This window comes from Panthera leo, chromosome F2 (assembly GCF_018350215.1).
Source record: "Panthera leo isolate Ple1 chromosome F2, P.leo_Ple1_pat1.1, whole genome shotgun sequence".
NCBI lineage: Eukaryota > Metazoa > Chordata > Mammalia > Carnivora > Felidae > Panthera > Panthera leo.
Window position 1 is genome coordinate 43751292 of NC_056695.1, and position 12439 is coordinate 43763730.

General features: G+C 42.1%; 1 long non-coding RNA gene across 1 annotated transcript; it reads right to left on the reverse strand.

Moving 5' to 3' along the window:
* Window positions 1-5050: 5050 nt before the first annotated feature.
* LOC122210927 lies at window positions 5051-11948 on the reverse strand. The gene is made up of 3 exons (XR_006198394.1): window positions 11885-11948; window positions 7333-7467; window positions 5051-5259 (listed from the first exon to the last, which is right to left on the reverse strand). It is a non-coding gene; the product is annotated as an uncharacterized LOC122210927 (long non-coding RNA).
* Between the last annotated feature and the right edge of the window lie 491 nt (window positions 11949-12439).

A 12439-nucleotide genomic window follows, 5' to 3' on the forward strand; every position in this document is an offset into this window, starting at 1 on the left:
ACCACTAGCCAGTTTGATCAAAAAGAAAAAGGAAAAGACCCAAATAAAGAAAATCAAGAATGAAAGAGGAGAGATCACAACCAACACAGCAGAAATAAAAACACTAATAAGACAATATTAAGAGCAATTATATGCCAATAAAATGGGCAATCTGGAAGAAATGGACAAATTCCTAGAAACATATACACTACCAATACTGAAACAGGAGGAAATAGAAAATTTGAACAGACCCATAACCAGTAAGGAAATCAAATTAGTAATCAAAAATCTCCCAAAAAACAAGAGTCCAAGGCCAGATGGATTTCCAGGGGAATTCTACCAAGCATTTAAGGAAGAGTTAACCTATTTATTCTCTTGAAGGTGTTCCAAAAAATAGAAATGGAAGGAAAACTTCCAAACTCTTTCTATGAAGCCAGCATTACCTTGATTCCAAAACCAGACAGAGACCACACTAAAAAGGAGAACTATAGACCAATTTCCCTGAGGAACATGGATGCAAAAATCCTCAACAAGATATTAGCCAACTGGATCCAAAAATACATTAAAAAAATTATTCACCATGACCAAATGGGATTTATAACTGGGATGCAGGGCTGGTTCAATATCTGCAAAACAATTAACATGATTCATCACATCAATAAAAGAAAGGACAAGAACCATATGATCCTCTCAATAGATGCAGAGAAAGCATTTGACAAAATACAGCATCCTTTCTTGATAAAGACCCTCAAGAAAGTAGGGATAGAAGGAGCATACCACTAGATCATAAAAGCCATATATGAACGACCCAATGCTAATATCATCCTCAATGGGGAAAAGCTGAGAGCTTTCCCCCTAAGGTCAGGAACAAAACAGGGATTTCCACTCTCGCCACTGTTATTCAACATAGTATTGGAAGTCTTAGCCTCAGCAATCAGACAACACAAAGAAATAAAAGGCATCCAAACTGGGCAGGAGGAGGTCAAACTTTCATTCTTTGCAGATGACATGATACTCTATATGGAAAACCAAAAAAATTCCACCAAAAAACTGCTATAATTGATTCATGAATTCAGCAAAGTGTCAGGATATAAAATCAATGCACAGAAATAGGTTGCATTCCTATACACCAACAATGAAGTGACAGAAAGAGAACTTCAAGGGTAGGGTCACAGTAGTTTTTGCAACGTGTTGTTGATAAGTTTTGGCTCCAAATATTTGTTTTGTGTCCATGGACATGTGGGTCAGCACTCTTACCAGACTTCAAGCTATACTACAAAGCTGTAATCATCAAGACAGTATGGTACTGGCACAAGCACAGGCACTCAGATCAATGGAACCGAATAGAGAAATATAGCCAGAAATATAGCCAACTAATCTTTGACAAAGCAGGAAAGAATATCCAATGGAATAAAGACAGTCTCTTCAGCAAGTGGTGCTGGGAAAACTGGACAGCGACATGAAGAATGAGCCTGGACCACTTTCTTACACCATTCACAAAAGAAACTCAAAATGGATGAAAGACCTAAATGTAAGACAGGAAGCCACCAAAATCCTCGAGGAGAAAGCAGGCAAAAATCTCTTTGATCTTGCCCGCAGCAACTTCTTACTCAACACGTCTCCGGAGGCCAGGGAAACAAAAGCAAAAATAAGCTACTGGGACCTCATCAAAATAAAAAGCTTCTGCACAGGAAGGAAACAATCAGCAAAACTAAAAGGCAACCTACAGAATGGGAGAAGATATTTGCAAATGACATATCAGATAAAGGACTAGTATCCAAAATCTATAAAGAACTTACCAAACTCAACACCCAAAAAGCAAATAATCCAGTGAAGAAATGGGCAAAAGACATGAATAGACACTTCTCCAAAGAAGACATCCAGATGGCCAACTGACACATGAAAAAATGCTCAACATCACTCTCATCATCAGGGAAATACAAATCAAAAGCACAATGAGATACCACCTCACACCTGTCAGAATGGCTAACATTAACAACTCAGGCAACAACAGATGTTGGTGAGGATGCAGAGAAAGAGGATCTCTTTTGCATTGTTGGTGGCAATGCAAGATGGTGCAGCCACTCTGGAAAATAGTATGGAGGTTCCTCAAAAAACTAAAAATAGAACTACGCTACGACCCAGCAATTGCACGACTAGGCATTTACCCACGGGATACAGGTGTGCTGTTTCGAAGGGACACATGCACCCCCATGTTTATAGCAGCACTATCAACAATAGCCAAAGGATGGAAAGAGCCCAAATGTCCATTGATGGATGAATGGATAAAGACAATGTCGTGTATACACACACACACACACACACACACACACACACACACACACACACAATGGAGTATTACTCGGCAATCAAAAAGAATGAAATCTTGTCAGTTGCAACTACGTGGATGGAACTGGAGGGTATTATGCGAAGTGAAGTTAGTCAGTCAGAGAAAGACAAAAATCATCTGATTTCACTCATATGAGGACTTTAAGAGTCAAAACACATGAACGTAAGGAAAGGGAAACAAAAATAATATAAATACCAGGAAGTGGACAAAAGAGAAGAGACTCAAAAATATGGAGAACAAACTGAGGGTTGCTGGAACGGTTGTGGGAGGGGGATGGGGTAAATGGGTAAGGGGCATTAAGGAATCTACTACTGAAAGCATTGTTGTACTATATGCTAACTAATTTGGATGTAAAGTTTAAAAAATAAAAAATAAAATTAAAATAATTAATTAATTAATTAATTAATTAATTAAAACATGACCCTTTTTGCCTGTCAGTGCCCTCTTCCTCTAAGGTCTGCTTATTTGGCCCACTCTAGGTGATTCAATATTCATTATTCTATCGGCATGTTCCAAAGACATTTATTGAGCACCTATGCCATTTATAGCACTGGGTTGGGCCCAGCAGAAATGCAAGGTGAAAAAACAAAGGAATGCAGAGTGAAAAAACACAGAAATGCAGAGTGAAAAATCTAGTCTGTACTCACAGAGATATTAGAGTAACCAGGGAGACAGGCAAATGGAAAAATAACTAAAAGGCAAGGAAGAAGGTTATCCTTGTTAGTAAAGAGATATAAGAAAGAACAAAGAAAGCAATTAAGTCTGACTTGATGATTTTTATTTTCACCTAAGTCATGTTAAAGTTAGTTGCCTAACGCGGGGGGGTGGGGGGCAGTGAAAAGGGGGGCATTGCTCCCCAAGAGGGAGGTATAGTATGCTATGTTTCCCTAACTCATGTTCATGTCACATGGTGCCTTCACTCATGGTAAACTGGTAAATCCCTCCCTTACCACAATTTGTAAAATGCTGGGGAAAGGCATTTATTTTGCAGAGGAAGATGTGTTTGGAATGAGAGGTCAGGTGTGATGGAAAGGGGCCTGGATATTACTTGTTCAAGGAAACTGAGTCTTCTTGGCTACATTTGGGTTTCTCTGAAGCAGAAATAGCTGTCTGGTTAGGGCCTGCTGGTGTGTTTCACATGAGGCAGAGCTGGTTGCTCGGGATGTAACCCAGCCTGAATACAAATGAAGGACATCTCACAAAAGCCTTTGTTTTCCTTAGCTGGTAAGAGTGCTGACCCACATGTCCATGGACACAAAACAAATATTTGGAGCCAAAACTTATCAACGACACGTTGCAAAAACTACTGTGACCCTACTGCTAAAGGATTCATCTGTAAAAGACACATTTCCCATTTACCAAGCCAAACATGCCAATCACAAAGGTGAATGAAAATAGTTCAAAGGAAGGGCACCTGGATGGCTCAGTCGGTTATAGGCCCGACTCTTGGTTTGGCTCAGGTCATTATCTCACAGTCGTGGCTGTGCACTGACCCTGTGGAGACTGCCTGGGATTCTTTTTCTCTGCGTCTCTCTCTGCCTCTCCCCCACTCATACATGCTCTCCTTCTCTCTCTCAAAATAAATAAATAAAACAAAAAAAAAAAAAGAAAATACTTCAAAGGAAATAAGACATTTTACTCCTTTGAAAACAAGAATACGTTCCAGATAATAAAAAAGTAAAACTTTGTCAGAATATTGCTCTTCATATTAAATTAGTCCATTAATTTTGTCCACAATCCAAACATATTTTCCAAATCTGAGTTGTGTCCAAACATGCCTGACTGAGTAATAGGCCACCTGAGAAGAATGACCACGTGGGGCGGGTTTCCGCCAGCATTTCTAGCAGCTAATATTTGTGCCCTGTTTGCCGTTTGCAAAATGCTTTTCTACTGGTGGCCTCGCTTAATCCTCAAAGCGATCCTATTAGGAGGTTAGGACGATGATGACTCCCTTTTGGTGCATGAGGAAACTGAGCCTTGCAGACGTAGCGATGTGCTGCCCGAGTTCAGCAAGCGCTGCGGGGGGAGTATCTGCTAAGGAGCGTGAGAATTGGCCCTGACACTTCAGCTCCGACGTCCTTCCCACCGCCCCCCCCCTCCAACACACACACTATCTCCTGGGACAAGCGCCAGCTGCTTGAAGTCCCAGACGTCCCAAAGGGGCAAGCAATCTCTCAGCCCTCTCATTAATTCAATTATTTATTCACTCATTTAACAAACCTTCACTGAATGTTACTAGAAACAAGGAATAGGGTGGGGACACAAAATACATACCTTCATCCTCATCCAGTTCAAAGTCAACTGCAGAAGACACACAACTGAACAAACATTAACAGTAGAGTGTGGTTTTCTATCACAGGGTAGACATGAAGGTGCTACCCTAAACTCAGTGCCCCGTAGTATGTACCGTTCAACTGTCCTGGGGCTCTGCTGCCTTTTCGATAACGTTAACAACCATTTACTGTCTACTAGGTGCCAGGCACTGTATTTGGCTTAGATCCATTGTCTCATTGAATTCTTGCTATAACTTCTGCATGTAGGCTTAGGATACCATTTCATAGAGGAAGACCCTGGAACTCAGAGAGATTGAGTAACTTGATAGTCGTTACATATCGCCATGTAAAAAAAAAATCTCCCAAAACTTAGTGGCTTAAAACAACATTTACTATCTCACAGTTTCTGTGAGTCAAGAATCACAGCATGGCTTAGCTAGGTCCTCTGGCTTAGGGTCTCTCGCGAAGCTACAGTCGAGGTATTAGCAGGAGCCACATTCATGTCAAGGCTCCACTGGGGAAGAATCTGATTTCAAGCTCACTCACATGGTTACTGGAGGATTCAGTTCCTCATGGACTACTGGGCCGAGGGCTCCAGTTCCACACCACCTGGCTGGAGGTTGCCTTCAGTCACATGAGCCTCTTCATGGCAGTTTGCTTCATCAGAGGCAGAGAAAGAGAGAGAACCAAACAGATATCACAGTCTTTTACAACCTAATCTCCAAGGTGACATCCCACGAATTTCACCATATTCTACTCAGTCAACGCTAGTTCCAACACACACACACACACACACACACACACACACACACACACACACACGGTGGGGGTTACACAAGGGAGTAGATATCAGGAGGTGGTGATTACTGGACGCCATTTGGGGAGCAACCTACTCTACTTGCCAAGAGCTGGCTTGTGACATATCCAGAACCTAAATGTCTGACTTGTCAAATCCATGCTCAATACATCACCTGGCAACCCTCACAGGTTTCCAACACATACATAGTTAACCATATTACCGGTTTCAAAGCATGAGTACACATGTGATTTATTTCATTCAAGATATGTATAGGCAGACATTTAAATTCTCATTTTATAAAGAAGAAAACTAAAATTCATAGAGTATAAGCGACTCCTGGATTTGTGTAAGTCATTAGAGTTTTTAGTGTTGACGTTTAATGACATTTTAGTTGGAGCTTAAATGATTTTCCCCAGCTTACCCCAAATGGAGCCTGGATGCAGGTTTTCTGCTTCCAAATCCCAAGAAGCCCAATGCCATGATTATCTGATTCATTGATTTCCACCTGTTTTCTATTTTGTTTTAAGTCACTATTATGGTTCTGATGCTATGCTGGCCATAGAGGACATAGAAGACAAGGAAAATAGAAGACAGGGTCTTCATAGGCACGTCCTGACCCACATTCATCTGCACAAGGCAGTGTCCAAAGATCTTAAAGCCTCCTAACTCCCATCAGAGGGGTCCTCAGGCTCCCACAGCTTCCCTGATTGCAGCTGCCATGCCACCATGATAGTGACATTGGAAATGAGGCAAAGAGGAGCTCCCACAACTTTGGGACGGCCTCTCACATTGTCGGATGCACATCTCACAGTCCTGCCCATGTGTCACAAGGTGGCTTTGGAAAGAGTTAGAAGTGGGAAAATGTCCATCCAGTACTCAAAGGCAACATCAATCTTACTTTTTTCATTCCTTTGAAGATAGCTTTGGCTCTTCCTCTTCAGTCCCCAGTCACATCCAATCACTTAGGACACCCAACGATCTTTCAGGTACACCCTCTGTTGCCTGGTCAACATCCCAGCCTCCTTATTCAGTGGTTTCCCTGTCTCTAGTCTCCACCCTGAAATCCACTCTCCATGGCATCCAGAGTGAGCTTTCTAAACTCAGATCTGATCGGGAAACTCTCCTGCTTCAAACTTTCAATCGATGTCCATTGCTTTCAGCGTAAAGTGATATTCCTTATCCTAGAAGGCAAGGCTCTGCCGAGCAGGCCCCTCTCCTTTCTTCACCAGTCTGAGCCGTGAGCAGTCTCTTGTATTCTTTCTACCCCAGCCGCACTGACTCAGCATGGCCAGGGGCTCTTGTGTATCATGTGCTCTCTCATTTTCTAGCTATCCTGCCCCCACCCCCTTTACCTGATCAAGACATCCAACTCAACCCTTGTATGCCCACTCTTCATAAACTTTCCGTGTGTGTGTCCAGGGGTGGATTTACTATCCTTCTTTGTCATGCCATAGAATGCCTTGTGCCTGTCACATGTCTTTGTTATTGTGTGCTCAGTGCCAGGAGGACAGAGCCTTGTCTTCTATTTTCCTTGTCTTCTATGTCCTCTATGGCCAGCATAGCATCAGGACCATAATAGTGACTTAAAACAAAAATTTGTTGAATGAGTGAATGAATGAATGAATGAATGCAACCCCTTCTCCCATGTTCCCAGCATTAAAGACTTCCAGTAGAAGGGGCACCTGTGTAGCTCAGTCGATTAAGCGTCCGACTTCAGCTCAGGTCATGATCTCACAATTCATGAGTTCGAGTCCCGCATCAGGCTCTGCTGACAGCTCAGAGCCTGGAGCCTGCTTCAGATTCTGTGTCTCTGTCTGCTTCTCCCCTGCTCACACTATCTCTCTCTCTCTCTCTCTCTCTCTCTCTCTCTCTCAAAATTAAACATTTAAAAAATTGTTTAAAGACTTCCAGGTGCTTGTTCATCAACCCACAGGTCACCAAGCTTTTTTCGGTCCTGATGCCTCTGGAGAGATCGTCCAGTTCTTGGTGGGCTTCTCACGATGTGGAGCAACCTACTCATTCATTTACTCTGTCAAGAAACATTTGTGCCAGGCATGTGCTGGATGCTGGAATAGAATCAAAGATGAGTTAAGCACATAAAAGTCCAGACTAAAATGAGTTCTTTGTCTGGTGTGTGGAGCTTATGCTATTTGAAAGAGCTCCTTGGGGGAATAATAGGTTCATGTTTATAAAGCACCTTAATAAAGACACCACCTTGGTATTACTATTCTTTCTCGAATACATCACTTTAGCCACTGTAACAATACCAGCCTATTCTAGAATATTATAATCATCTACTGTTCCATTTCATTTTACTGTTTAAGTTTCAGGGTATGTGGCTAGTAGCTAGCAATACCCCCTCTGAGTTGATGACAGCATATACAGAGAAGCCACAACATTATTGTTTGGAATTGTTTTTCAGATGGTAATAATTTTTGGAGTTACTGTTAAAACGTAATACAGGTCAATAATGCAGTCAGTAATATACTTTAACATGTTATGACCCTTTCTCCATACCCTTCTAGTTAAAACATAAAAAATAAAAATCTTTCTCAGAGGCCTAGGTGAACTTCTACAGGATTTTAAGCCATCATCATTGGAGTTTGTACAATTAATTCGCCAGGCTGCCCCAACCCACAGGAATCGAGGAAATGCCCTGGCAGGATGAGACTGGCCCTTTTCTCCTCCAGTCGATAAAAAGTAGATAAATTAATTTATTCACATTTTAATTTTCCTCTCACTAGTTTTAATATTAACAATAGTATTAATTATGTAACACTGATTTATCACTGACCATATGCCAGGCACTGTATTAAATGCTTTCTATTTACCACCTACAGCAGCCTTAAAAAAAACTGGTGCTCTTGCCATCCCAGTGTACAGTTGAGGATCCGGAGCTCGATCAAAGTCAGATACGTTATCCAAGGGCACACATGTCCTAAGTGGCAGGGCAGGAATCCAACCTCGGATCATCCTACCATAAGAACTCACATTTTAAACCTCTGCGCCCTCCTCAATTCTCTTCATTTCAGAAATATCTGAGGTGACTTAGGAAACACATTCTGTACACACGATAGCAAATCAGTGAAGTAAAGAGATAGAGAGAAAATTTAAGGTAGAAACAAATAAGATGAAGCTGGAATTAGCATACAAAATATATACCCACAGGGTCCTGAGTACTTTAGAGAAGAAAGCAGCAAATGTAGCTCTGCGTTTCTCCATCAAAGAGGGAAATGTGTTCATTTACATGCTTTACAGTATTCATAAAATGAAAAACAAACTCAGGGAAAAAAAAAAACCTCTATCCTAGTACTGAGACTTACAGAAAATGTCTCACTTGAGTCTCTTAAAAAGGGCTGTGTGATGTAATGATCGACAGACCGTCGCCCTCAACAGCATCCCTGCAGCAAATGTGACCATGGTTCTGGGAGGCCGTGTTGTGGATCCATTTACGACACATCTCAGCACAGTGAAATGGCTTCGCACCAAACCTCAGGTGATAAGATCCAAATCCAGATGTTACAGTTTTCCAGTGGCCCGGCTGAATCCCAGGAGGCAAAGCTTCATAAACACAGTCCTAACACTAAGGGTTCAGGCATTCCATGGCACCAGCCAAAGGCAGGCCTATGTCCTTCGACTGGGTGTCTGCATATTATCACACTTCCATGAAGATCCAGAAGGTACATGCGCCCCACCTCACCTCTCTGCAGAGCCAGACACAAGAGAACCCTCATAGCAGGGCTCGGATTCCCTCAGAAAATGATTCTGGGCGTTTCAGGGTAATGTGGGCGACCAAGCACCTAAAACCTTACTCCACACAGCCTGGCTATGATCATTTCAGCCCAGAAAAAAATTAATCAGCTGTTTCCAAACTCTAGGCACAGTCATTAAAAAAAAACAAAAAACAATAAAACAATAAATACACCAATTATAACGGATCCTGAATACCTAACTTTAAGCAATGTCACTTCCTGACAAACTCTCCAACATAAAGCAGTAACTGAATACACCAATTTGTTGAGAGGGTTGTTAGGACAAGTTAGTTAGATGTTGGAAGATATTTAGGATATGGTCAATGAGATTCAACCATAGCTTCTGGAACAACTGTTTTCCCACCTGTTTTGAAAGAAGCTTCCAGAATCCAAGCTTGGTATCCTAGGGTCTTAGAGCCAACTTTGCCACTTGACAGGACACCATTCCTGGACCCAACCAGGGGTCTACCTATGTGCTCAGTGAGACTGTTGGGCAGGCTATGCTACTGTGCTTTAAAGTACTATGTGGTCTTTGAACTATTTTGGTCCTACATCCAATCAGTAAACTATTTTAAATATATATAAATATTTTACATACATATAAATATAGCATATTATGAGTGTCATTTACCGTACTAGATTGTTATCAACTCCTGTGGATTATATGTATCAATTACTGTACTAATGTCTTACAAAAGCAGTACAAAACATTCATTACAACAGACATTGAGAGGGATGTGATATAAAAAAAATATGACCGAAGTTCTCTGGAAGTTCTACTATTTTCTCCTCATCCCCTATTATATCCTCTTGGAGACCTCCATCCTCCTCTTTGGAGGCTACCATCATACAGTAAGGAGCTAGGTAGGCCTTCTCTGGACCATTTCCTGGCACTTCATGTTGGGGTTCCGTGGCCCAGCCCCAGCCCATCTCCCCAGCCTTGTCCCTGCTGAGGCTCTCCACCCACACCCAATTCTCCTTCACATTGGCATGCACCCCACCAGCACCACCAGCCAGAAGAGGCATGGGGTAAATTCTCCCCTAGAGTGTCTGGAGGAAACACTTCGCTGCACATACCTTGACTTTAGCCCAGGGTTACTGAGTTCAGACTCCTGGCCTTCAGAAGTGTGAGAGAATAAATTTCAGCTGGTTTAAGCCACCACATTTGTGGTAATATGTTATAACAGCCACAGGAAATTAAGACACTTATTAAGAGCTTTGGGGAAAGGAGACAGGAGCTAATGATAGAAATAAAGTTGGGGGGCGTGGGCTCGGCACCCAATTCCTCTCCAGTCTTAAGCATGCCCAAGACTTTCACTTCCACTTTCCAGGGAAATCAGTATCTCCTCACCCCTAGAAACCCCCTCACCACCACAAACTGGCACTTCTTTGAAAGCTCCATCACCCCAGACGGATGATGGACATTTCTAAGATGACCACATCCCCACCACTCACTGAGGTCCAGCAAAAATAATTCTTTGTGAGGCTCCTCAGCTAGCTGACCCTGCCATGACTTCTTGCTTGCTATTATCACTAAATATAAGTTCTTATGGACACCATCTTCACATTCATTCTCATCCCCATGCCTCCTTGGGTTTTAGTTCCCTGGACCCAAACTCCTCTCTTTTGGTCTTTCTTTTCTCTCTGCAGTTGGAAGAATTCTAAAGATGTCCTCTCCAAAATCCCCATGACCCCATGATTCAATCAAACACTAATGTAAGTACTACTGTGAAGAGACCTCAGGTAGAATTAAGGTAAGTGATCAGTTGACTTTAAGATTGGGAGAGTAGCCTGGATTATCCAGGTGGAACCTGTGTAATCACTTCTGCCCCTCAAAGCAGAGGAGTCAGAGAGATGGGGCAGGAGAGGTGGGGCTGAAGGGAAAGTCAGAGAGATTCGAAGAGTGAGAAAGATATAGGCTACCATTGCTAGCTTCATAGGGGTCCGTGAACCAAGGAATGTGAGTAGCCTCCAGAATCTGAGAATGACGCCCAGCCAGCAAGGAATCTGCCAACAACCCAAATGAGCCTAGAAATAGATTCTTCCCTAGAGCTTCCAGCAAGGAAACTGGAGCTCACACTTGTGAGACTCTAAGCAAAGAAGCAGCTGAGCCATGCTGAGCCCAGACTACTGACCTACAGAAACTGTGAGATAATAGATGGGTGTTCTTTTAAGATGATAAATTTGTGGCAATTTGTACAGCAGTGGTAGAAAACTAATACACTCTCAAACTGCTCCTTCTCTGTGTGGACCTCTCTTCTTCGACATGTCTCTTAAACAATGATTCCTATTCTCACTCTCCCTGAGTAATATTATTGGTTCAAGGCTTCAATGTCCATCCATATCCTACTAAATCCTTAAGCCATAACTCTATGTCAGATGTCTTTGCTGTGTTCCAAACCCATAGATTCAGCTATCTGCTAGATATCTCCATTCCTATGTCTTGGATGCTTCTGAAACAAACATGTCCAAATAGAGGCTCATTTTATGCCCCTATACCTGCTTCTACTTCTGAGGCCCCCTATAAGGAATAGTGTCACGATCATCCAGCTACCAAAGTCTAAACCTTTTCTTCATCCTTGTCTCCTTCCTCTTTTTCAATGCTAAATCCTAGCCCCAAGTCCTATCTATTCCAACTGCTAGTTTTCCCTAATCCATCTACTTGCTTCCATTTCCCAGGACAAGTCCCCACTGTCTCTCATCCATGCTACCTCAAGAGCCCCTTACTCACCTCCTTGTCTGCAGTGGTGCTCCCCAGTCCATTCTCTTAGCTGTACTCAAAGATCACTTCTGACAAATTCTCCGTCTGTGAACAGAATATGGATAGGACTGGAGACCAGCTTATCATTCTGAAAGATGGGGGTCAAGGAAATCATCCATAACTAGGGTAAAAGCTAAACAAGTAGAAAAATGCAAGGAAAAATATAAGAGACATGAAGGACCATTTCATAAGGTCAATATCACCTATGACTTTTGAGAAGAAGGGAATAGGTATGGATAAAGAAAACGTGGTATGTACTTACAATGGAATGCTATTCAGCCTTGTAAAGAAAGAAGTCCTACTACTTGCTACAACATCGATGAACCTAGAGGACATTATGCTAAAAACAAATACTGCAGGATTCTACTTATATGAGGAATCTAAAATAGTCAAACTCATAGAAGCAGAGAGTAGAACAGTGATTACTAGGGGCTGGGGGGTGGGGGGAATGGAGAATTGTTGCTTAATGGGTATAAATTTCAGTTATAAAAGATGATTAAGTTCTATAGATCTGCTGTACAATAT